The following is a 27,904-nucleotide window of genomic DNA, read 5'->3' on the forward strand; positions in this document are numbered from 1 at the left end:
GTTCCAAACCCATCACTAGCCTCTGTCTGTAATTAATCCACCTCCTTCCTTGATGTTGTCATTACTTGAGCAGACAATGTTCCTCTGTCAAGGGGGAAATTTAATCACTTCTTTTTTTAAAATACTGGAATTTTTCTGCAAACCTGGGGGGCTTCTGTGTACCTGGCTCCATTCTCTAGGATTATTGTTCCACACTGAAGCCAGGTGTAGAGTTATAGTATAGCCTCTCCTAGTATAGATTTTTAGTATAGACTTATAGTATAGCCTCTCCTAGTATAGACTTTTGTGCACATTAAGATCTACTCAGTTCTTGGTTCCCTGTTGACAAGAATCACCCTTGATGTCAGTGAGAGGACAGGCATTTTCAGTGGTAGTTCCACAACTGTAGAATCAGTTTCCAGACAAAATCTATTTGTTTAAGGCTTTTATATTTCATCTTTCTCCCCAACGTGGCACACAAAAAATACCCAAAATACAGTAATAGAATCACCCAACAAAATCAAACAGTAGCAATGGATTCAAAGATGCTCTTACTTAGGAAGGCCAGATAACACAGGATCTGGCCCAGGACTCAGAGCCAATGGCCGAAGATCTCTTTGACTTTAAGAGTGAAACAGTGATGTGGTAAATAACTTTATTTTAAAAAATAATGCACTCAAGAACTGGTAGTCATATTTCAGATCCAGTAACGAGAATCATTAATGCCTATTCCATCTACCATATATAAAATATCCTGTGTAAGAGAAGCATCTTTCTTTATCTGCTTTCTAAAAAAAGCTCTAGTCCTTGGATCTACCCATTATTCTCTTTTCCTCCTTTACAATTCCCTGTCATATCCTTCATTGTAGCCCTATCCATCCACTTTAGACTGCAAACCTGTGTACAGATTTAAATGGGCTTAACAAAGCTCAGGAATGCATACTTACGGTGCTTCTAAACAGGGGGGGGGTGAAAATATGCCCCTGCTGTGGCAGCAGCAGAAGCAGTAAGTGATGTGAAAGCAGGCAGGAACGCCATCCACACACACCCAACTCCTACACTGTTCACTCTATTATTGCAACCCTCATTCCCATTCCTCCCCATTTTGCTTACTCATTATGTAGTGACCCCCAAATCCACAACCTGTCCTTTAAAATCATTTAAAGGATTCCCCCTTTCTGTTCTCCAACTGTATTGTATCATTGCAGAATAGCTAGTTTTTTAACAAAAAATGAAAAAAGCTTAGACATGCTATGAACTCTTGTTGTCTAGGTCACTTGTGGCACCAGTGCAAGAGCTTGGCATCTCATATTCCAGACAACGGAACACAAAATATGATTGTCCTGACAACACTAATACAATTTGTAGCTGGTCAGGAACTGCATCCTGCTGTGTTGTTTCCAAATACAGTAATTTGTCTGTTAAAGCTAATGCAATTTCCAAGCTACTACATCATGAGGGCCATAAAGAATAATTCATTTCTGAGCATCAAATAGTATCAGAAATCCGTTATAAAAATGCCATGAGGAGCAAGGGCATGAAAACACTAAATCTGTAGGTGTGGGGGGAAATGTTAGAAAAAGACAGAAATCAGTGTTTGAAGCAGCATTATCTTTGGTGTGCCAGGCTCAGCTATGGAAAAGACAACATAATTGGAAGTGACAGAGAAAAATTGCAAAGCAACATGCCAAGACATAGCAGCATATCAGTCATGTGATACAACATCAGTCCTGGCTTCCAGACAGTTCAATAACAATAGTGTCTATACGCTTTCCTTGAGAAATGAGCAGTGGTATGCCGGTCTCAGCTTCTGCATGGCTCAGAGACTATTGCTTTCATGAGCCTGCAGCCAACAATTGGACTAGATCCCTATGCCAGCAAGTGGAAAAAGTACTGAACATTGTAAAACCAGATGGACATAATTATCTCTTCAGGCTAGAAACAAATGATGCCTAAAACCCAATACAGTAGAGCCTATTGTTGTGCACATTTCACTTTAGAAAAAATCACTGCTGACAAAGAAGGGAGAAAAGTCAAGCAGCAAAGATGAGAGACAGTTAACTCATTTCCCTTAACCATTCCTAAGCCCAAGCCGACAATGGAAGGTTTATTATCACCTGTCAGTGAACTAGCTTGGTTCACATAGACATCCAGGGCATCCTTGACATATTAGTGTTCTCAACCTCATGGTGGGGCCTGGAGTTGGTCCTGGAATTACAATTGATCACCCAGACTGCAGTGATCAATTCCTCTGGAGGAAAAGGCAGTTTCTGAGATTCTGGGGCATTACAGATCCACTGATCTCCCTCCCCTCCTCAGACTCCACTCTCCACAGGCACTGCGTCCAAATCTCTAGGAATTTCACAGGCCACAGCTGGCAACCCTATGACATATGCATTCGTTGCCCATTAAACATATATGTAATCCATTATTTCAAGGCATACTTGGCATCTGAGCCTATAAAAAGGGGGAAAGATAGGATCCAGACGAGAGAGAAATAATCCATATATAGGACTAGAACTCTATAATATAATGGGATTGTGGTGGTGGTAAACAAATGTTAATCTGGGAGTCAAAGATGGCACACGAAAGAGACGGAGATTTAGTTACAGGTGATGAGAGAGGACCTTGTCTCTGATTATGTAGTCAGGAACAAGGGGAGAGGCTGTATGCACTGAATTATTAAAGGCAAACTTTGACTTCTGGCCTCTAGTTGGCTGTGGACTGGCTGAATTTGGCCTGGGTTAAAGCTAGTATTGTGTGAATCCCCTACAAGTGAATATAAAGCATGAACAGCATGCTCAGTAAAAGTTTACTCTCAATTACCATCTTACCACGTGGTCAGAGAACACACACAGTGGGAGATCACCCACCAGGCTGTCAAAATGAATCAATTTGCATTTTCAAGCAAAGCAATGACTCCTCAAATCTCAAACATAAATTTGAAAATCAACCTTCATTCCACTTTGGTTTATAATGGAGTTTTTTACTGTATTGCGCTCCTGTTCATTTATTATGTGGGAGCACAAATAGTTTGCATATGCTATTACTTAGCAAACGCATTTAGTAGTAAGAGTCTCTAGAGAGAGCATTACTACAGATTATGGACTAATTTGGACAAAGATGTCTCTCGAGAGCTTCACTGATTGAATACTTGTGATAGACACAGCAAGTGTAAGTAAAAGAGGAACAGACCCCCCCCCAGATAAATAGCCTGCTCTCAATACAACCTTGTGCTGCTTTTCTAGCCAAACCTCTTGTTAATCCCTAACAATGCCATCTATGAATCTGTCACATTACTGAATCATGTTTATTGACATTTCCCTTAACATAAATGATACTTCCTTAAGTTCTTGAAGAAATACAAAGGGGCTACCTGCACTCATATACCAACAACACTCAAGAGTCTTTGAGTTTGATTCGAGCTCACTCCAGACTTTTCTGCTTAGATGATATTTGTCAGAATACAGTTAAAATTTGTGTCATATTGTCAATATGATGACAGATGAAGCAGGATCTATAATAGCATAGAAAATACTCAACAAGTGTCCTTAGCAGAGTTACACTCTTCTAAACTTATTGAAGATGATGGGTTAGAAAGGAGGTAATTTTGCTTATGACTGTGCTGTAAAACCGCAAATTCTTATAAGATCTCAGCAAAGGTAATATTTGGCATACTATTTTATGTGTATCCTGTTAACAATGGTACATTTCACACTCAGTTTTTAGAGCACGTTTGTACCTGGTCCACATCCCATGTTTGCAAGTTTTTCACACTTAAAAGCAGTCATGGGATGCAGTTCCGCTTTTTGTCCGCTGTATCCCCGATTTTTCCCCCTGCGGACATACCCCGATTTTTTTTTAAGTTCGCTGCCGACTGGCAGCTGGCCCGCATTTTGCTAATGTGAACACTTTTGCCCCCTTTTTGCTTCTCTCCTCCCCTCTCCTTTTCCCTGGGAGCTGATTGGTTTGTGCAGAATTAACCACTCCCACCCTCCTCAGCTCTCTGAACTCCTTGTCCACCATTTTTTTTAGTAAAGCGAACTGAGGGTCATAAGGCTGCTTCTTCGTTGGTTTCCTTCCTCCCCGTATGCATGCTCTTTTATTTTTTTTCAAAGCCAGGAATGATTCCTAAGCTTGCTGCTAATTCCCTGCTAGCTTTAAAAGCAAGGAAAGTGTTAAATAGCTGCTTTCTCCTTCCTCCCTTAGGGTATGCACACACATTCTTTTTTTAAAAAAAAGACAAGAATGGGTTGCAACATTGTAATGTTCCTGCACTTTCTTCCTGGCTTTAAAAGCCAGGAAAGGATTAAATGGCTGCTTTTCCCTCCCTCCCAGGCATGTTTCAGACTTTGCCAAAGAGGGGGAAAAAACCCAAGCATTTTGCACAGCCCTTTGGAAACAAGCCTCTGCTTCCTGGGAGGAGATTAATCGGCAGCATTTTAACCCTTTCCTGGCTTGATTTAAAAAAATGAGAGTGGTACATGTTTCCCCCCAGAACTCTGCCACCAATTGTCTCTCCAGTGGGCAGGGGACAGCCCAATCAGCAAAAAGGGGGGAAGGGTTCCAACATTGCAACGTTACTACGCATGCTCAATTTTTTTTAAAAAAGTGTGACGTGAATTGCAAGGCTCCAAAAGCCCAAAATTGCACCGAGGTTTTGAAATGAAGCACAGACACCAAATCGAAATTGCAGTGGACAGTGTGAAATGAACAGGTGCAATGCCGAAGCCACTGCGATCGGGGCGAATGCTCATAAATAGCGGTTTAAACCGTAAATGCAAAAAGGGCCAATGATAGTATTTAAAATGCTTAAAGGCAGTAAACTTGTCCCTATACATCAGGCAAAGTAAAAGATGCACTTTCATATTATTGCAGCATTGTGCCTCAACTTTTAAGTCTCTTATTTCACCAAGACATTTGAGGAAGATGAAATTGAAGTGCCATGCACTGCCTTGTAGCATGTAAGCAAGTCACAACTGTGAAATATGCCATGGGGAAGTCCATTGAAGTCAATGAGTTTAGGATGTTATAATTTTTCTTAGGATTGTACTGTATAGAACTTTTTAAGTATTCAAGAACAAGGCTACACATAGCAATAAACTTCCAGGAATGCTGGAAGGGTAGTCTAAATTTGCATTTAATAAAATGCATAATTCTCTATTTTCAAGTAGATTTCCCCCCCAAAAGCAATTACAGGCTTTGGGTTTATCTATGTCACACAATGTCATAACAATGCAAGTGGGATTTTCGAGGCAATGGCAATAAAGCCCAGCAATTATATATAACGTCAAAGCAATCTTTGCATTATTCATCATCAGATGTGCATTGACATCCACAATGATTAGGACCAGTTGCATAAAATTATACGATTCTCTAGCACAATAGAAAAGAGACACATTTTTTAAAAACCTAACTAATTATACATACATTAGGGGACAAACTGAAAATGCATGTCTACAAGTTCAAATTTATAATGTTCCATAAAGAAAAGAAAGAATAATAATGTAATTCAGTGCCAAATAGCATGCTAGAATGCTGCATTGTATCTGGAACCTTTAGTAAGTTTGACTTCAAATAAAGAGACTGTATATTAAAATGGTAATTCAAAGAAAGAGATGATTATTTTCCTAGATAGGGAGTAAAGCTGCCTTTTAAGAATGCCAGAGAAATTAGCAATCCCTAGTTTACAAAGACTCCTCACAACACTGCAGGATGTAAATGCCTGTGGGAGATCAGAGGTCAACCAGAATATCTTCTGATTAATACTGTAGTGAGGAAATTAAGAGAGCATTAATGAGATTCTAGGGAACCATTGCAAGGCAGATGCTTTTTTTGGTTCAGTCCATGGCAGCCGCAACATGAAATATCAGATCTAGCATCAGTGGACAGCAACCCCCCAATCCCTTTCTACAACCCTCTTCTGCTTTCTGACACTAACCACTTGATCAATTCCTATTTATTCCTGGTCCCATTAAGCTTGTCTTGGTCTCAATAATCTGATAACCCTGATTAAGGGGAAGTCACTGATATCCATCATATGAACTAATATGTACGAAGCTGTGATATACTCAGTCAGATTGTTGTTCAAGCTAGCTCACTCTTTTCTATGCTGACTAGAAAAGGTCTCCAAAAATTCAGATGGGTCTTTGCTTCCACTACTACCTCCATCCTTTTGTACTGGAGTTGCTGAAAATAAAACTGTATGTATACAAAGAATGTGCTTTAAATAGCAATGATGCAAATTTTGCCTCCCTATTCGGAATAAAGAGATGGACAAAAGGCTTGGGTGAAACAGGGCCATTTATTGACCAACAATAACTTAAGAATGGCAAGGGGTATAACTAGCAGTACAGGTCAAGACAAGGGGTCAACTGGACCTACTCCTTGCCTGCTTGGGAGAGCACCACCTGCCCTAGGCATGAGCTGTCCAAGCGCATGGCTGTAACCCGGCTGGCCATGCAAGTGGTTCCCCCCTCCAAGCTCCATACACCCCAGCTGTGAAGTCCGAGGGAAGGACTTGTACAGGGGGTCCCACGGGCAGTCTGCCCTCTCAGCTGACAACTGTACAGCCCACCAGCCGATCCAAGACAGACTCCCATTCCCCACCAATGGGGAGGTGCCACCGGGTGCTCACCGGCCTGCTCTGCCTACCCAAACTAACCTGCCAGGAACTTCAAACAACTAACAAACCAAACACCAACTCTCTAAATGGCAGTAGGCAAAAAACACTCCCAACCAAGGAGCCAATTAGGCAAGAGGTGAAAAAATTCCTACCTGGCCCTGTAAAACAGCGACTGGCTAATCCTGTACGGCAATAAAAATGAGGGCGATGCGGGTGGATCGAGCTTTCAGTGGTGACTGATGCAGGAAGAAGGGTGGAGCTGGCCTATATAGGCCCAGGCCCTGCCCCCAGCAAATACCCGACTGCCCGGGAAGTGGAGCCCGCTCTTCCTCTGTGCAGGAGGGAAAATGGCAGCACCTGGGTAAGCATGCTGTGTGTGCACCGGGAGTGCCATTTTGCCACAAATGAATTTGCCAAATGAACTTACCATACTGGAGGGAATCAGTTATGGTGAGTTCATCCCAAGATTAGTTTATTGGTGCAGAAAACATTATGGCAAAAACAGACCTGGCATCCTAGTAAACTAGGTAATTCTGGATCTTGGGGCGGGGGGAGAGTGCATGGAGTGGAGAACTGGATAAAGGGTGAGTCATCATATATTTTTGTTTTAAGAAATGCTATACATATGCATGTAGCTCAATGAGATGGAGATCCAACACTTGTTTTCCTGGGAAACAGAGATATTGGGCGGGGGGGGGGGGGAGCAACTCTTAACCAGTATTGAAAATGTTTCTGTTTAGAATAAACAACGATAATCACTCACACTTAAAATGCCATTAGCCAGGCAGTGCAGGGGGAGACCTGAAATGGAAGGCAGTTGTGAAACTGGAAGAAATTCATTGTGGAGGAAGGTTTCCAATGTAGAAATGCACCCTCAAGTGGAAGTGTTTTAGTAACTAGTCAATGAAAGGGGGACTTTTCTGGTGCACAGATGGTGCCCCTAAATGGGAAGAAATTCAAACTATAAATTCATGCACAGTAGTGGGAGAGTGGTGTCACATGCTAAAATGGAGCCAAATAGTAAGAAGAAATTAATAAACCAGACTTTGGGGTGGAATATTTCTCCACAGAAATGGAGCCCCCATATCAGAAGAAATTCCCTTCCGGGGAGGGAGCTTTCCACTACAGATATGGAGCTTCAAAGGAAAACTGCACTGTGAAGTCAAACATAGGGAAAATACAGCTCCCATGCTCCTTTGCTAAATTATGCATATATAATGCATAATTTCTTCATCTCCTTTTCTGTGTCTTGTTTTCCAGTGCATGAAAGCAGTAGACCAACAGCAGGATCCATGGTGAACTTATCACTTGTGGTAAGGCCATTCTGAAATGCCATGAAAGATCCCACTAGAGGATGCAACATAGCTCTTGGGTCTGACTTCTGTAAGTACTGTTAAAAAAGGTTTAAATTTGTTGTAGTGGTTAGTGTGGCAGACAAGGTTCTGGGAGACTTAGGTCTGAATCTCACTTGGCCACAGAAGTTTTCTGCATGACCTTTGGCCAGTCACTCAGTTTAAGCTACTTTATAGGGTTATTGTGAGAATTTAATGGAGAAGGGGAGAATGATGTTGTAAGCTGCTTTTAGTCTCATTTTGCAGAATGAATGAATGAATGAATGAATGAATGAATGATATTGAATCCAGACCACATAGTGGAAATCAACACAGAGACAGTGACTACAACTGTAGGAACTCAGGACCAAACTAGGTATTACTTTTAATGCCTGGTTGCTGTTGAGGAACATATTGGGTTAGACACAATCCGCTGTTCCAATGGTGAAAAGGGGAGGTGGCATCCACTTTGACTACTGAAAAGGCTATGCGGGGGATCATGGGTAGAGCTGGGCACGAACCGCATTACGAACTTCAAAAACCCACGAAATTGGCGATCACGCATTTGTGATCCAGCGGCTCGTGATTGTCCACGGCCAACGAACCAGCGTTCGGGAGAAGGCCTGGTTCGGTGCGTTCAGCCACAGTTCGGGAAGCCAGACAGTCAGGCGCCAGCAATCAATTCCCCTGGCAACGGAGCTGGGGGAATGCCTGAACTTGGTCTGGGCTCCTTCTTTCGCCCTGGAAACCCGAATCGAAGCCCAGCTTACCTTGATCAGCAAGCCTTCCTTCCAACCATGGAGCTGCAAAGTGGTTAAAAGTTGAGAGAAGACACCCAGGGGAGGGAGAGGGAAGGGAGTGTTCTGTAGCCATGGGCACTCCAATCTCATCCCTGCAAACCCTGATAGGCAGCTCTGACGGCCAAACACAGACCTCCTGCGTTGCTCAATGGGACCTGTGCTTATAAATAGCCGTGGGCTCCCAGGCTGGGTTTCACTTTCAGCGAGCAGTGGAGTGGGACAGAGCTCTTGCTTGCCACTTGCTAGCCTTTGGGGAGAGAGACTGAGAGTACAATTGATCTTGGATTTTTGTGGGAGTTTCCTGGAGGCCTTGGATTGGAGAGGGTATAACTCCAAGATTTCTTTTGCAATCTTGTCCAAACTTGGGTGATGGCTGTAGGAGAGCCTGCAAAACACTCCCCAGGAATATGGGCTCTCTAAGTGCCACAGGGGCTGTTCCGCGCCCCACGAACCGCAAACCAGTTCGGTAACGGAAAATGTTCGTTGCGGTTCACGATCTCAGGATCGTCGTCAGCACTGAACCGTGAACCGCTGGTTCATTAAATTTTTTTGGTTCATGCCCATGTCTAATCATGGGACTTGCAGGGAGAAAATCTATGTGGGACTTAGACTGTAACAAGAAAGGAATTGAGCAAGACTGAGTGAAAAAGCTGGCTGTATACATATTTTGAGGGATTCATTTTTCAGATTATTATCATTATACCCAGCAATTTTAGGTTATTGTGCTACTCTTTTAGTGGGATTCTTTTGTGATGACTTTATTGTAAGCTGCTTTGGCATCCTTTTCTAGTGAAAAAGTTCGGTATAAATGTTTAAATCAAAACAACATAATAAAAAAAGGATTGACTGTACACTATCAGTTCTTGAATGCCAGATTTTGTATGAGTGTGAGTACATGATCAGTTTCTGCACACTGGAACACACACACACGCACACACATGCGCACAATTTTTTTTTCCCTGTGGGTTAGTATGTTTTGTAATCCCTGTTCTTCCATGGCAGAAGGAACACTTTATTGTAATGACTATAAACAGAAGGCAGACTAGGTTTTTTTTTTTTTAAAGAAAGTATACTGTAGAAATTTAATCTCTCTATAAAGACCAGTGTCCTGACTCATTATTGCCCAGCCCAAACCCCTGGACCTAGAAACATGAAATTTGGGGAGAACATTCCTTTCGTGATGTAAACAACAACTAAGAAGGAATTTTAAGAAATTAGCTGATGCTCTGTACAGATGTGATGCTATGATAAAGCATTGCCAATATTTTGCCTTGTTTTATATCTGTTGTCAAAATAAGAGGAATAAAATGTGTAATTTAAACAATGTTGCATTTGCAGGCAAGTGCTAAGTGGGGGAGGAGAGCGGGGAGAGGGCACGGTGGCAAGAAACACACGGACACAGTGCTGGAGGTAAAGAGGCAACAACTTTATTGAGATTACAGGGGTGGGGGCAACCATCAGACCAGGGGCCCATGCTGGATGTGCCTGGGTGGGGTCACCTGGCCCCTGGACACTCCCCACCCCTCCACAACATGGCGGCCACCATGCCGCTTCCCAGCTCACCTCCCCCACATCGCTTGAAACTCAGGCCCCCAGATGAGTCTGAGAGCCGTTATTTTCATGTACTCTAAGAAGTCAAAGTTTTCCTTTTGCATTCAGTACTATAATTGCAATATAGCACTGATTTATTGTGCCTCACTGTTTAGCCAGTAATATTTTCACTGCATCAATTAATTACATATACAAGAAATCTACTGAGAAACTCTAATTTATTTTTCCCCCAGGAGATGCTTTAACAAAGAAATCTGAAAATGCTACACTCAAATCTTTAACCTTCATAGTGGAAAAAAATACAGTGGTTGTATGATATGGTTTTTTCCTGTTACTTGTTTTTAACTGGAAATTCAGATGTTATTAATGTAACAATGTGGCTTGATAAAAGACACAGAAAGGAGAAAATCACATTCAGTCAAAAACAGCAATTGAGAAATTTCTTTTATAGGCCATTTGGAGCGGTTAGAGAGAGGGCAGCAACCCACTCCCTACAACCACAAGCAGGAAGCTAGATAAAAGGAACTTTTGCTCATATCTGCCATGGCATGTACAACTCTCCATTATCCTGTGAATCCAACCCATGCAAAAAGTCCAGTGTGCTTTGATCTAAGGACTATTCATTCAAGAACTGATTGCAGAAATATGTGCCATTCATTTGTCTGCCAGCTTTCTCATGAAATAAGTGAATACCAAAGCTAGACTAACGCTCTCCCAAGTTCCTCTACAAGTTTCCTTTCAGTGATCAGTCCACATCTAACCATTTCTCAACTTATCTACCACTATCTAGTGGATCCTAATAAACAATATTTGTAAAACACATCTGTCATGCTATGGATTTATCTGCAAGCTTTTTAGATATCAAGCTGGCTATTAATTCACCTCTGAGCAAGCCCTGGAAAAGCACATCTCTTCTCAAGAAGGACAGTGCAATAGAAACTGCAGGGCAATGCACCACTTGCCCAGATGGAGACCTCTCCTTGGGATGTGTTGCTATAGCTGACTTCCTGGGCCTTTGCTAAGACAAGCTCAGAAGTTCACCAGTACCAAACATCTGGTGAGGGGTTAACCTAGAAACATTTGGTGGTGGTCAGGTCATAATAACATTCTATATATTTTTAAAGATGTATAAATGCTACAATGGACTAGAGAAGAAAAGACCAAGGACTATATCACCACTGCCAAGGAGTTATACTTACTAGGAGCTAATTTTTTTAAAAATCTTACCTAGATCAATCAAGAAGACATTCAATATTCTGCACCATTCCTTCCCCCACACACAGAAGAAGAAACCATTAGTCAATCTGTCTTGGGGAAAATTTTTCCATGAGCCATTACCAGACTGTCAGAAAAACTCTAAGGCTGACATCCTAAATGTATTAATCCAGAAATCTTAATTACTTATCTGGATTTATGGCTTGGATAAAAGCATTTAGGATCAGATTGCTTGCCTGAATGTTTCTGCAGTGACAGTGTACACCTTAATTATAAGAGCCTTGCCAATCAGGGATCATGTAGTGAAATAACCCCATAGAATTATGTAGTCAGTCAGACTACAGCAACAGGGCAGTGTTGCTCTCGCTCTCAATGTGTGGGTGGGTGATCAGGAGATGGAACAAACTTCCATTGTTCAGGAAACCAGGTGATGCTACCAGCTTGCCATGACACCCCAGCTGGTTCATTACTTTCCATCACTGCACAGATCAGCGATCCCCAATGTTGTGCCCATGGGCACCAAAGTGCTTACCCATGTTTTTCCTGGTACTCCAAAGCAAAAAGCCACTCCTGGATTTCTTTCACCTCACTGAAGCAGGAAGTGCTTTAGAAGAGCTCATGAGACATCATCTTTATTGTTACCTCCATCATAGGAGAGTGCTTGGCTTGCAACCTCCCAACACTTTCTGATTATCCACATGGCAGCTATTTTGGGTTGGCACCCATTCCCTGTTTTTAAAATCACTTCTGGAAGTGATGTCATTGAGCCTGGTTGGGACTGGGAGTGCATGTTCCGCCTGTTTGTCCAGGCTGCCTGACGGTGGTGAGTGATAGCTGTGTGACCTGCCTCCTCCCTCTGATTGCCAGTGATTGGTGGGCAGATAGGTAAACCGCAGGGAGTTTGCTCACCACCACCAACAGGCACCTGGCAAGTCAATCCCCCCAACATCCCCTCCCCCTCAGGGACTGGGTAAAGGGGAGAAAGGGTAAAGGTGTCTGGCAGGGAAGAGGCAAAACAATAAGGGTGTTGTAAAAGAGGGGGAAGAGTAAAGGACTCAGATGGGGCAGTACAGTGGAAGGCAGCAGGAAGAATCCTGTTGAAGAGCACCTGGGGGAGCCAACACAAAAGATTGGGTGGGTAGGTGGGTTTTTACAAGCTGCAACATTTTGTTACTGCTCCCACTTGTTTTAAACACAAGTCAAATGTCATTCATATTTAAGTAGCCTGCATTCCACTCCAATATATGTTGTAGATTTCATTAGCCAAACCTCTATAAAGATCACCTAGTTTAAGACTTTAGAGTCTATCATTGTGCCAAGGAAAAGAATGGTTTGTGTGTCAGAGAGAGAGGGGGAGGATCCTGAAGTTCTGGAGCTTTTCCATGGACTTCAGGAATTAATAAAACTAGCAAAATTTGAAATGATTTGATCAAAATCAAATATATTAATAAGAGTAAACATTAACAACTAACAATAACGAATATGAGTTCCATTAGGACTTATGCCTCATCTCCTGATACGAATGTCAGATACTACTTATTTTAATAGACAGGTCTCACTTTACACATCCAAATCTTATTCATATCATGACCATTGACCATTCATATCATGACTGTTGACCATTTTACAGCCATTTGCATCTCCATTTTTGTTTTTATTTTTTCCCATCCTTTTTCCATGAAATGTTCATTCTTTTTGCTTTTTTCTAGAATGCGGCCACCCACGGCAGCCACAACGTGGCTTTGGCCGTGGGGCCGGATTTGCCTCCTCGGAAGGAGGAGGAGACGTTTTTTCCCGGCCATCCGGGCTTTTTTTGGGGCGGGCGGAGAGCGAGCCGTTTGCAGCTCCGCCCCCGCCAAACGCAGTTGCTCCGAGCGATCGGTTGGAGCAGGACGCGTTTTTTGCTCCGCTCCACCGTCGCTCAGAGGGAACCTCGGCGGCAGAAGGGGCTTGGCTGGGACAGTGGGTGCTCCACACCACGTCTCCAGCCCTCTCCCCCCCTGCGGTATTCGTCGCGGCGCCCGGTTGCCGCCTTTGGAGCGCACGGTTGGCGCGTTGCCGCGGAGGCCCTTCGGCGCGGCTTGGACTCCCACCGACGCCGCTTCTTCACCCGGTTTGGGCGCTTTTGCGCCGGGCTTCTTGTTTTGGGGCGAAAGGGGGGACCAGCCTTACGCCCCCCCCTCGGGGGTGTTTGTTGGGGGAGCCCGCCACTCCTGCGGGGAATAGGTCCCTCCCCCCCCCTACGGGTTGGTAGCATCCTATTCGGAAGGGTGGGGACTGAGAGAGGGCAATTTATTCCCTCTTGTGGGGACGTTTTGGGTGGCCAAGCCTCACAACCTGTGGGCTCCTGGCTCGCCCCCCCCTTTTTATGTTGCGGCCACCATTTTATGCTTTCGCACGGCCGCCATTTTGGGAAGCTTTTGTTGGTGCCTTCCTATTACCTTGGTAGGCTGTGGTGTTGTAGTTTGCCCACCTGTGCTCTGCTTTTGCATTGTGTGGCTATTTCCTCCATTTGATTGCCTGTGAAACAGCAGGATGGCTTCAAGGAAGGGTAAGGGTATGGCCAAGGGCAAGCAGCCTGCTAAGAAGCAGCCCTCTAAAAGGCCTCCTCCAACAGTTTCCTCTTCAGAGGACGAAGGGGATAGTGACTTTAACCTCGCAATTCTGAAACGATTGGAGGCTCTTGAGAAAAGTAAGGGGGCGTCTGGCTCAACAGGCGCAGTCAGTGAGCGCAGTAGGCCACTTAGGATGGCGTCTAAGGCTTCTTTTAGGAAGGAGATTTTGACCCGTCTTTCTGCTTTGGAGTCTTCTGCAGGTTTGCCAGGAGCGGGGACTTCAGCTGAGGGGAACCCCCCCGAGGAGGTTGCGGTAATCGCTGATGAGGCTGCGCCGGAAGGACCGACTGAATCGGTGCAAGTGGCAGTGGCTGTGGAGCCTAGTGGGCCCGATGGTAAGTCTGCCTTGCCTCAGCAGGCTTGCACCTGGCCATGGGGACCCTGGGGTCAGGCCGCTGCCTCCGGGTCCCCAGGCACACACACTTCTTCTACTTCATTCAATACACCTTGGCAGTTTGCAGGACACCCTGGCGTAGCTAGTTCGGCTCCAGGAGTACCTGGTGCTTCTACAGCCGTAGGGTCCGCGTTGAGTCCTTGGGCGGGTTCTGACGGCCCGGCCCCAAGTATGCATCCCTCGGGATGGCAATTTGGTGGCTACCCACCCTGGGGTTTAACGCCGTATGGTGTTTACGGCCAGGTCCCTTATAGGGCACTCCCGTTTGGGGACACAGCTCTTCCCCTTGGTGATCATCTTACCCAGGCTACAAGGGATAAGATAGTTAAAGGGGAATATGTGGATGTGTTTACCCTTCTTTTCCGCGAGCTGGAAAAGAAGGACAAGGAGGATTTGGAGGAGCGTGACAAAGAAAAAATTAAACGCCGTAAGGTTGATCGTTCTTGGCATAACTGGCTCCCAGGGTTTTTGATATACGCAGGAGTACTGGGGAGGGCGCAGCCTTTACGGGCTGTGTCCCTATTTCAGTACCTTAATATAATTTACAGGGGATATACTGACTTCGTTGGCACTGCATGGTTGCAGTATGACGAAGAGTTTAGGATGAGGGCTGCTTTGAACCCTCATATTCCCTGGGACCAGATCCACCAGAAGCTGTGGCTGCAGGTTATGTCCCCTTCGAAACCGAACTCGGGCGATAGGGCGGACAGTGGTCATCTGATTCACCGCCCACAGGCGGCTGCCTCCACCCGCTCCCAAGCGGGGCAGCAGGTTCAACCCCGGCTGCTCTGTTGGGATTTCACATCAAAAGGCGTATGCAACAGACGGGCCTGTAAATATAGGCACGAATGTCCAGCATGTTCTGGTTCCCACGCGTATTCCTCCTGCCCCAGAGCCAAGTCCGGTGGCAGTGGCAGGCGTCCGGGTGGGGGTGGTGGCCAGCAAACGGCTGGAAAAGGGCTCCAGCCCGGTAAGTCTGAGAGCGCTTAAGCGCTTATTGCCTTCTTATCCCAAAAGGCGGGATGCGATGTTTTTGTTGAACGGTTTTAGGTATGGTTTTCGGATACCATTTCAGGGCCCGCGGGTTTCTTTCATGTCCAAAAATTTGCGTTCCGTTCTGGGCATGGAAGCTGTTGTGCGGGATAAAATCTCGAAGGAGTGCACTGAGGGCAGGGTGTTAGGGCCGTTTTCACTGCCTCCAGTACCACACCTGCGTGTTTCCCCCCTAGGTGTGGTTCCTAAGAAAGCCCCTGGTGAATATCGTTTGATTCACCATCTTTCTTTTCCGAAGGGGGCATCAGTAAATGATGCCATCCCTGATGAGCTTTGTTCAGTGCGCTATACGTCCTTTGACCAGGCGGTCAAGGTGGTGCGCAGATGTGGGGTCGGAGCCTTGATGGCTAAGTGTGACATTAAGTCTGCCTTTCGCCTGCTCCCAGTCCACCCAGAGGATATTGATCTTTTGGGCTTCTGTTTTGAGGGGCAATACTACATGGATAGGGCCCTCCCTATGGGATGTTCAGTATCATGTGCCGCATTTGAATGTTTCAGCTCCTTTTTGGAGTGGGAGCTGCGGCGGAGGTTCAGGTGTCGCGACACCTGTCATTACCTCGATGATTTTATGTTCGTTGGGCCTGCTGGCACAGCGCAGTGCGCCAGCCTCCTTGCTGGCTTTGTGTCATTGGCAGGGGAACTTGGGGTTCCCCTGGCACATGAAAAAACCGAGGGCCCGGCTCAGGTGATGACCTTTTTGGGCATTGAGCTGGATACGGTGCAACAGTCTTTGCGCCTCCCCGCTGATAAGGTTCACAAGCTTAGGGAACTGTTGGCTGCTTTTCGGGGTAAACAGAAAGTATCTCTCCTTGAATTGCAGCAGCTAGTTGGCTCCCTGAATTTTGCATGCAAGGCGGTCGCCCCCGGCAGGCCGTTTTTGCGCCGGCTATGTGACGCAATGTCGTCTCTTCGGGCCCCCCATCATAAGGTCCGCATTGATAAAGGCATGCGTGCGGACATGGAGGTTTGGGATGAGTTCTTAGGATCCTTTAACGGGGTTACCTTCTGGCGTGAGGACTTATTGGTTGGTTCCCAGTTACAGGTAGCGTCCGACGCATCTGGGTCTACGGGCTTCGGAGTGTTTTTCCGTGGACACTGGTGTGCTGAGCAGTGGCCTAAGGAATGGGCGGAGAGTGGGATAGTTAGGGATTTAACCTTCTTGGAGTTCTTTCCCATTCTGGTGGCAGTTTTTCTCTGGGGCCGTGAACTTGCTAACCATGTAGTGCACTTTTGGTGCGACAACATGGCGGTAGTGCAAGTAGTTAATTCCCTCACTTCCAAGTCTGGTAGGGTCATGGCACTGGTAAGGGCTTTCACTTTGAAATGCCTTCAGCTTAATATATTGTTTAAGGCCAGACATGTACCGGGAGTCGACAATGGGGTGGCGGACGCTTTGTCTCGCCAACAGATCGATCGCTTCTGGCGTCTTGCTCCCGGGGCCGACAGCCTTCCCTCCAGAATGCCACCGGGTCTGTGGCAGCTTGGCAAGCGGAGGTGAACCGAGCAATTCGGATGGCTATTGCGCCCAGCACTCATCGATCGTATGAGCGTGCGGTAGGACTGTTTCGGGACTTCAGGGAAGGGGCTGGACTAAGTCAAATATGGCCCATCCCCACGGAGCATCTTTTGCAGTTCTGCGTAGCCCAGAGGGCGCGGGGGTTGGCCGTTAAGACTATTAAGGGCCAAATGGCTGCGTTGGCATTTGCCAGCAAAGCGCGGGGATTACCGGAATCTACTGGAGATTTCAGACTTCGGAAGATGTTCGAGGGTTGGTCCAGGGAGGTCGGTGTAGTTAAGGACGCTCGTCAGCCGATTTCTCCAGACATCCTTAAGGGCTTGGGTGCTCTTTGGGGTGATATATGTAGTTCTAGCTTTGAGTGTCGGCTTTTTCATGCCGCTTCACTGCTAGCGTTCTTCGGCGCCCTGAGGGTGAGCGAACTTGTTGTTCAGTCACAATCAGACGCTTCAGGGCGGGCTTTGTTGGCTCGTGATGTTCAGTTTCAGGGCGACAAAGTTTTCATTCGGATTACGAAATCCAAGACTGACCAGAAGCGTGCTGGGTCTATATTAACTTTGGGACCTTGCGAGGACGATGCCTTGTGCCCAGTCCGGGCGCTTCGTGCGTATTTAGAGGTTAGGGGGGAGGATGAGGGGGTGTTGTTTCGTCATGTTGATCGCTCTCCCTTAACTCGCTATCAATTTTGGGCGGTGACAGATCGGGCATTGCGCCAGCTGGGATTGGTGGGTGTCAAATTTGGCACTCATTCGTTTCGGATTGGGGCGGCATCTACTGCGGCAGCCATGGGGTATGCCGATAAGACAATTCAGAAGGTGGGCAGATGGAAGTCATCTGCTTTTCGGTCTTACATCCGACCTCTCCCGTTGTTTAAGTCTCACGCAGTTTGATTTTTTCCAGGTGCTGTGGGCAGCTTTGAGAGGAAGCGGATCCTTATAGCGGGCCACAGTATGGTGTTCTGGGCTGCAGTGCAAGCCAGACGGACCCCGATTGGAGCCCAGCTCGGGTTGAGCGAAGATGCATCAATCGAATGGCTGGGCTGGCGTGGCCTTCGGTGGGCGGGATTGCTGCCTCTCTTGTTTGGTGGAAGGAACGGTCCTCCGCCGCATCTCCTGGTCTTACACGTGGGTGGTAATGACCTAGGTTTAATGAGAGGCAGAGCCCTGTCCTTGCAAGTAATTGCCGACCTGAGGGTGATCAAGAGACGGTGGCCTGATGTTTATATCTTCTGGTCGGAGATGCTCCCTCGGCGTAAATGGAGGGAGTCTTTGGACCCTAGGGGCATGGCTCGTGCTCGGCGCAGGGCCAATAGGGCCATTCAGAAAGCTTTAGCGACGGGTCTCGGCATTTACCTCCCTCACCCTCGGATTAAGGCCGCTAATGCCACCCTTTACAGGGATGATGGGGTCCATTTGTCCCCATCTGGCAATGACATCTTCTTAGATGACCTGCGGCTCGGGCTCAGGTTGGCACTAGGCCACCTGTGGGGCGCGAGGGCCTAAGCTGAGGCTTGGCCTGTCGCGTTGGCAGGAGAAAGTTGGGAAATAGGGAGCGGGCTGGTGAGCACCCCTTTGGCAATTCCCCAGCGGTGGGGAAATGGGGTCTCTCAGGAGGGATGGTAATGCTTCATGGCTACCACCACCTGGGTAGACTGCCTCCAGGGAACCCCAGGTGCAAGTCCTTCCCTCATGCTGTACGGCTGAGGCTTTAGGAGCTTGAGGGGGAACCCTTTGCCTGGCCGGCCGGGCTGAGGCCATTCTACGAATGGATTACGCCCGGGGCAGCGGGGCTCGCCCATACAGGTCAAGGCGGTGGTCAGGGGTGACCCCGTGGCTTGATCTGTACCGCATAGTTTGCCCTTGCCGCAGTTTAGTGTTGATGTTATGTTTAATAAAGCGGCCATTTATACCAAAAGCTTTGTCTGTCTCTTTCTTCCAACTGGGGGGGCAATGCGGCCACCCACGGCAGCCACAACGTGGCTTTGGCCGTGGGGCCGGATTTGCCTCCTCGGAAGGAGGAGGAGACGTTTTTTCCCGGCCATCCGGGCTTTTTTTGGGGCGGGCGGAGAGCGAGCCGTTTGCAGCTCCGCCCCCGCCAAACGCAGTTGCTCCGAGCGATCGGCCCACCCTCCTCTCCCTGTTTCAGTGCAGGATTAGCCGGTTGCTGTTTTTGGGCCAGGTAGGAATTTTTTCCTGGTTCCCCTCATTGGCATATAAAGGGGGCAGGTTTTTCGCCTACCTTGTACTGAAGCAGAGGTTTGAGGTGTTTTACGGGTGGTGCTCTGTAGGCTCCCCCTGGCAGGAGAAAGTTGGGAAATAGGGAGCGGGCTGGTGAGCACCCCTTTGGCAATTCCCCAGCGGTGGGGAAATGGGGTCTCTCAGGAGGGATGGTAATGCTTCATGGCTACCACCACCTGGGTAGACTGCCTCCAGGGAACCCCAGGTGCAAGTCCTTCCCTCATGCTGTACGGCTGAGGCTTTAGGAGCTTGAGGGGGAACCCTTTGCCTGGCCGGCCGGGCTGAGGCCATTCTACGAATGGATTACGCCCGGGGCAGCGGGGCTCGCCCATACAGGTCAAGGCGGTGGTCAGGGGTGACCCCGTGGCTTGATCTGTACCGCATAGTTTGCCCTTGCCGCAGTTTAGTGTTGATGTTATGTTTAATAAAGCGGCCATTTATACCAAAAGCTTTGTCTGTCTCTTTCTTCCAACTGGGGGGGCAAAGAACTGGTTTTTACAGTACTTTTGTACACACTGCATTGTATTTACCAAAATACCTCATTGCAGCCTTGGTTTTTCATGTTGTATTAACACACAATTCTTTTTTTTTAATTTTTACTTTTTAAAATTAAAGCTAATACCTGAACTAAATTGTTCTTGAACATTGGATGGTGAAATCTTTTGTTGTTGTTGTTCTATAATGTGAATTAACCCTTTTGCTAATACATATTGAGGACTAACATGCTAAAATATGTCACATTTGGGAGCTAGAGATGAAAGAGATACTGAAAAGAAATATATACATTGTTGATATGAGTGGAAGACATAAAATGCAGCAATTATGCTGAAGTAAAGCAGATCCGGAGCTGGTCACAAGCTGCATGGGAGACTCTGGATCACCTAGGTGTCTCACCTTGAATTCCATAATAGAAGAAAGGTGGAATAAAAGAGAAATGTAAAATTATGTTTTTATAATGGAATATCTCTAGAATGGGGTATTTTATACATTGGCTCATGCAGAATCTCTTTGTTAATTCTTATGACTTGTTATCTCACTAGAATATATTTGGACTTTAGACAACAGGAGAATAGTGGATAAAAGAGCGGTTTGTACATTTTCTGGTTTTGTGCTTCTTGGATGACATCCAAAGTGGGAATTCACATGAACTCGCAGTGGGGCTTATGCATGTGGGAAAGAGAAAAAATATGCAAGTTCCTTCTTTGGATATTACTTTAGAGATGCTACTGAAGTTCATCCCTTATCAAGGCTAGTCCAATATTGTCAGATCTCAAAATCTAAACAGGGTCAGCCTTGGTTAGTAATTGGATGGGAGACTATCAATTGGATGGAAAACCAAGGTCACTATGTGGAACCAGGCAATGACAAACCATCTCTTGCCTTGAAAACCCCAGCAGGGATTGTCCTAAGTTAGCTATGACTTGATGGCATGTTCTACCACCATCACTCAAGTTCATATTCCCTTGGCATGGAATATGAGCTTCATCAGCTCACAATGACTGGCTATCACTATACTCTTGAACCCTTCTCTACCCTCAGTGGTACATGCTCCTCCACTACCCTTCTCCCTGAAATACTTTCTCTACCCCAATTTAGGTATTGATGCAGGTGGCAGTGGCAGAAGGGTGGCAAGACCAAGGCAGGTGGTGGCGTGGAGTTTCTTTGTGCAATATACAGCAGATAATGTCTGGCTCAGTTTAGCTGAACATGATTCTGAGGTGGGTGGTGTGGTGGGGCAGGAGGTATGGAAGGTTATCATGGATCTTTGCTCAATTTTCCTCCCCCAAATAGTTCCTTCTAAACCCAGCATTGTGGGATCCATGTAGATAAATTGCCATGCAGTGAAGAAAATGAAAGCACAGCTTCTTCTTACATCAGTAGCACTTGTGCTTGCAGAGGAGGAATGTGGGGCTAATCTCACACTCTTCCCTTTATTCAATATTGCCCCTCAACCCACCTAGTCTGAAGTAGCCCTGGACCTAAAAAATAAACTTTTCCAGGGACAGAAGTACTGCAGAGAGTAGGGAAACATAGCAAAGGTCTATGTACGGATGATTCACTGGTTCAAACCCCTTGTATTTTTTCCTACCAGTCTTTGAAGGAAGAAAATATAGTTTCAGGTCAGCTCTTCATGGCCACAAACTCCAGACAAAGGACAAATGACCAACCACAGAGTCTCAGAAATAGATTGTTTCTCTTAAAAAAATATTTTAGAAGTTGATGGATGATGTGTGTACTAAATGAAGCATTCTGTAGAGCCTGGAATGGTGAACTGTTTTGAGGAGGGGATGTGTGATTTGTGTAACAAATCGAACAATTGAAGTTCATGCTTTCTGAACACTACTAGTTTTTTTGTGTCTCTTCTCTGTGAAACAGCTAATAGTGCTGCTGATGTCAATCAAATAAATGTCTCTAAAAACATTATCTTTTACCTTACTAAAGAGTAATGATGGATTCATTCCCGCTGCTGTTGACATCAGTGGCAAATTCTCTATGGGCCTAACTTCCATGCAGCTCTCTTTACTGCCAGCCTATCTATTGTACTTTCAGTTCATCACTCCTGTGATGTAGCAAATGTCAGAAAGATTTCTAAAACAAATGACTAACATCATGTAGTAAAACTGCTCCTACAGGTGAAACACTTCTCTCCTACTGCATAGATGATAAATGATTAACAATGAGAAACAAATTATTTCCCATTACAGAAGACCGGCATAGTGAAATCTTATTGAAGAGGGCTAGACATTGGCCAGTTCAATATGGCTACATACAAGTCCTGAAGAAACAAACACCACCCATCAGAAATTATGCTGCAAACACTCCAGAGGACAATTTTCCAAGAGCTGAGCAAGTAGCCTATAGAATTGTCTATGCAAGTAAATTATTTAGATGTTTGCTAAAGTGCCACAATTAATAGAGTGTAAGGTAGGGGTACAACAGGCTGAGCAAGGGGAAGGGACAGCAGGCATTTGGGTGTTGTTGCCCCTTCCATTTCTTCTTCCAGCCAGTGTGATGCTGGTGAGTCGTGTGACCCTATCAACATCCCGCTAGGCTGTAATGTCTTGCTTTTAAATACCAAGTCAGTTACAAGCAAAAGAGCAGCCATCCAGGATCTAATGCTGGATGAGAGAGCTGACCAGGCATGTGTCACAAAAATAAGGCTGGCGGAGGGGGAGGGATTAACTATGCTTTCTGGAGTACTCAGTGATGCATCAGCATAGGCCTGTCAGGCAGGGAGGTGTTCTTGCTCTAGTGTATTGGTATTCTATCCCCCTAGCTTAAAACGGGACTCTGCCAGTTTTCAGAACATACATCTAGCATGGGGATTATGAGACAGGATTGGGAGTCTGTTGGAGTACTGCCTGCCCTGCTGCCCAATAGTCTCCCTGCTTGGGCTGGTGAAGGCAGTCACAGACATGGCATTGAAGATTTTCAGGCTGGTTGTCTTGGGTGACTTTAAAATCCATGCAGAGGCTACCTTTTCTGGAGCTGTTCTGGATTTTATGGCTTCCATGACAACCATGGGCCTGTCTCAGGTAATAACAGGCCCCACACATGATGCAGGGCACACTCTTGATCTGGTGTTTTGCTCTGAGCAGGAGGAAGGTGATCTGAAGACGGAGGGATTGAAGACAGTCTCTTTGTCATGGGCAGATCACTACTTGCTGGGATTTAGGCTTAAAGAGATACCAAAACTCCACAGGAATGGAGTGGGTGTCAATCAAGATGATACGCGCTCATACTCTGGTGGATCCAACTGGTTTTCAGACAGCACTAGAAGAGTTTTCTGCTGATGTGGTGGCACTCCTGTTGATGCCTTGGTTGACCTCTAGCCTGGGCAATTGACATGATTGCACCTAGATGCCCTCTCTCAGGTCTAAGAGCCCAGACAGCCCCTTGGTTTGCCAAAGGGCTGTGCATGACAGTGGAGAAAAACTCAGGATGAATTGAACAAGGAATGGGCTAGAAATTTTAAAGCCTACTCTGTGGTGCTGATAATGGCAAAGAAACAATATTTCTCATCACCATTGCATCTGCACATTACAGACCTGAAGAACTCTTCCAAGTGGTCAGAAGAATATTAAGTTCTAGCCAACAGGAGGAAGTGGACTGAGCTCTGCAGCCTATTGCAATAATTTTGCAACGCACTTTGCAGATAAAATCACTTGGACTCTACATTAGAAATGGGTATGAACGTCATTACGAACGGAAAAAACCCCACAAACAGCCCGTTCATCTGTTCACGAACAAGCCATTTGAGAGGCTCCATTCTAAACAAACAAGTGGTTGTTGCAAGCCTCATTCGTTGCCTTCGACAGCCCTTCCTCAAGCCAGACAGTCTAGGGCCTTTCAATCAATTCCCCTGGCAACAGCAGGGACTGAACTCTGTCTGAACTCCTTCTGGCTTTCCTTCTAGCTTTAACCCTTCAAAGTACTTCCAGCAGAGAGTCCTGTTTTTGTCACTGTGAAGAGAAAATGACAACAAAGGGGGAGACCCATGCATCATGCCTTTTCCGGGGTGCAATCTCTCTGAAACTTGGGGGGTCTTTGGAGGGCAGTGAGCACTATATCCCCTGAAAATTTGGTAGGTATTGGACATTGGGAAGCTCAGTTTGTGGGGTGTTTAAAGGGCCCTGCCCCTTGCACGTGGCAGGAAAGGGCCCTTTAAACTATCCGCTGGCAGGTAGCAGGGGGGAATTCCCACTGCCGCCTGCCAGCTGATAATTTAAAGGGATCTTTAAGGGGCCATGAACAACGAACAACAAACTTGTTTGTGAACAGGGCCATGTTCATTACTGTTCGTTGTTCATTGTTCATGGATGGCAACGAACAATGAACAACTTGTTCAGATTTTTTTTCCATTCATGCCCATGTCTACTCTACATTAGCAGCAGCAGGATTGGATGGTCCCAGATTGCCAATTTGTCCAGTTATGCGGGACATCTTTAAGCTTATACAGTCTGAGGATGTGAACAGGATTCTTGCAAGCTTGAGACCACCACCTGCTTGTATGGCCCTTGGACCTCTTAGACACTTAAAGCTGCTAGCACGGGGCTAGTAGATTGGGTTCAGGAGACAATAAAGCATCCTTGAGAGAGGCGGTTGTCTTTCCTGCCTTGAAGTGGGTAGTGGTACATTCACTCCTGAAGATATCTACTCTGGACCAAAGAGATTTGAACAGTCTCAAACATACCACTCTTGAGCAACGTGATTGAAGAAGTGGATGATCAGCTCCATTGATTCCTGAATGAAGTGGACTATTGTATTTATTCCAATCTGGTTTCAGCCCTGGTTATCGGACTGAAACAGACTTGGTCACCCTGGTGGATAACATGAACCAGGAGATGGATAGGGGAGTTCAGTCCTGTTGATTTTCCTGGACCTCTTAGCAGCATTTGATACCATCGATCCTTCCGGACTGCCTTTCAAGGTTCAGATTGGGAAAGATTGCTCTGCAGTGGTTCCAGTCCTACATCAAGGGTAGGTTTCAGAGTATGGTGCTGGGGAATGCTGCTTAGCTCCTTGGCCTTGGGTCTACAGAGTGCCTCAAGGTTTCATCTTGTCCCCCATACTTTTCAACATCTATGCAAAGCAGCTGGGAGAGGTCATCCAGAGATTTTGGCTGAGTTGCCACCAATATGCAGATGACAGCTCTGTCTTGCACTGTCAGCAGATCACAGAGAGGCTGTGGAAACTGTGAACAGGTGCCTAGAGATGGTTTTGGAGTAGATAAGGACTAACAAGTTGAAATTTAATCCTAAAAAGATGTAGGTGATATTAGTGGGAGGAAGGTCTGACCCATGAAATGGCTTGTCTCCTGTTATAGTTGAGGTTGTACTGCCCCTAAAGGAGCAAGTTTGTATCTTGGAGGTGCTCCTGGACCTGGGCTTCTTGTAGAATAAATAGGTGGGAACAGTGGCCAGAGGCGTCTTTCACTGGCTTCAGGTGGTGAGCCAGCTATGGTTTTTTTCCAGACAGAAAAGATTTGCCACTATAGTACATGATGTGCTAACATCTAGATTAGACTACTGCAATGCCCTCTATGTGAGGCTTCCCTTGAAGAAGCTTAAGTTAGTACAGAACATTGTGGTCAGAATGCTGACAAGAGTGGGTCATTCTAGTCCTCTTTCATTTGCACTAGCTCCCAATTGGTTTCTGTGCCCAATTCAAGGTGCTGGTATTGACCTTTAAATCCATACATGGCTTAAGACCAACATATCTTGACTACCTTATTCCATATGGATCTACCTATTCACTCCAGCCATCTTTGGAGGTCCTGCTTTGGGTGCCACTGCTTTATGAGGCTAGATGGGTGTAAACCTGAAAAAGGACCGTCTTAGTCATGGCACCAAAACTTTGGAACTCCCTCCCCTGTATTGCTGTCTTATGCCAGCAAGTGAAGACTTTTTGTCTGGCTTATTCCCCCATAACTGTTACTGGCCTTCCTACCTGTTCTTTCCGTTGTATATGTGTGTGTTTATTTAATTTTTATATACTATTTTAAATTTAAATTGTTTAAAATGTTGTATAACATGTTTTAATTGCATGCTGACATACAATTAAAAAGTAAATAAAGCAAGCAAGCAACTCAGCTTGGTCATTAATAGGCAAATGTGTGCTAAACGGTTGATAGTGCCTAAAGACCTTGTAGATAAGATGCAATCTGTGTGGCTCAGAGGTAGTAAACACTAGGCTTGTCCATTGGTGTTTATTTCATTTTTGTTATTAATTTCAAAAGGAACTGCCTCACTATTGGGTTGTTTTGTGTGGTTTTTTTTCATTATTGTTTCCTTTGTCATTGTTGTTTCATTTTTCTATTTTATTATTGTTTCTCGTCCCTCCCCCCCCCCCCCCCCGCTGTTTTCTCATGCCTGTACCTTCATGGTTTTTTTATCCAAATTGAACAAACCTCAGATTGAGGGTTACAATATTCTCCAAGGAAATCCACAATTCCCAATTTAAGCCTGAAAAATACCCCCTCCCCCTTTAAAGCAATGAAAGTCATCCATATTGTTGTGAGGATAAAATGGAGTTGAGGAAAACAATGTAAGCCATTTCATGTCCTCATTGGGGAGAAAGGTGAGGTGTAAATGAACTAAAATAAATACAAATAAAGTTTCTGGGGTTGGGGTTTTAAAAAGCTGGGCATGTCATCACTAGGATGGGCAGGGTTCCAAACCAGGGAGTCCCCAAACCAGCTTATTTTGTCACTTATTTTGTGTGGCCAAGTGGTTTGGGGAGGTGACATCCTTGTTATTGAACCGTATCAACCAAGACCTTAGTTGTTTGAGTGACATGTGGAGAGAAGGAGACGAGACAACACCTTTTGGCACATTGTTGAAATGCAGGCTAGGATAAACGAATCTGGTGGCCAAGTTCCTAACCAGGGTGGAGTTATCTGTATTAAAAGCTGGCAACCACTATAAGTTGCTTATTAACAGCAACTCATATTAAAATATGGAGTTGCTTAATGATGTGGATCAGTCATTAAAAAATCCCAATTCATATGCTGGTTTCATGTCTTCATTGGAGGGAGTTGCAGGTAAACATCCCAATGAAGATGGTAAAGAGAGATAGGGTGGATTTCCAGATGGTGTAAGTTGAAATAGGATGTTGAGTGCTTTATCAGAAGGTGATTTTTCTCACTGCCAGGAATTTTCTGTCAAGAGGAACTGTAACTGCCAACAAGTACAGCTTTTCAAATTCTTGGTTATATCCACAACTGTTTCTCACAGCTTCCAGTGGGTCATCCCCACCCCCATGTTTATCTGTTCTCTTTGCTTAGAGCTTTTTACCAAGCACGTTTCTAAATTTCGAAGTGTTACAAGGCTTATCAGGTGCTTGACTCTCTGAAGCATCTGTCAGGTGCCTCAGAATGATATGCAGATTATAAAAACAGAAAAGCTTCAGGGAAACAGAAAGGGAAAAGGCCCTGCCCATTATACCAATAATAGTGTCCAGGTTCCTGAATTTAATGAGCTACTGTCATTTATTTTAAAGACTCTTAATAAACCCATATAAAGAAATAATTCATGCCTAATATATTCATGGGGCAATTGGGTTTGTCTTTTCAGTACTCCATAAATATCCTCTAATGTATTCCAATTGCAAAGTGATTACAGTGTGCTATTTACACTGAGCTCTCTGTGGCAATAGCACAAGCATTTCAGAAGGGGAGAAAATGAGCAGATGAGTTAAGGGAGATGCTGTGGCTCAGTGGTGGAGCACATGCTTTGCATATTGAAAGTCCCTGGCTTAAACCATGATATGCTAAAGGTAATTAGGTAACAGGTATTGGGAATGGCCTTTCTCTGCCTTAAAATCTGAACAATGCTGAGCAAGACGAATCAGCGGTCGAAGTCAAAATAAGGCAGATGCACTATGAGTTATAAATATGTTAATGCGTCATCTTCACTTTTTGCTTTCAAACAAAGGTGTGCATTCAGATATTCCTGAGCCAAAATTACTCCTAAAGTGTGCTGTTTTGAGTCATCTTAGGGGTACCTGTAATGACCCAAAACACTCCAATCATTTTGAAAATAATGAATATTTATCTCTTTGGCATTTGGGAAACAGTGAGGGTAGCG

This window comes from Eublepharis macularius, chromosome 4 (assembly GCF_028583425.1).
Source record: "Eublepharis macularius isolate TG4126 chromosome 4, MPM_Emac_v1.0, whole genome shotgun sequence".
Classification (NCBI taxonomy): Eukaryota; Metazoa; Chordata; class Lepidosauria; order Squamata; family Eublepharidae; genus Eublepharis; species Eublepharis macularius.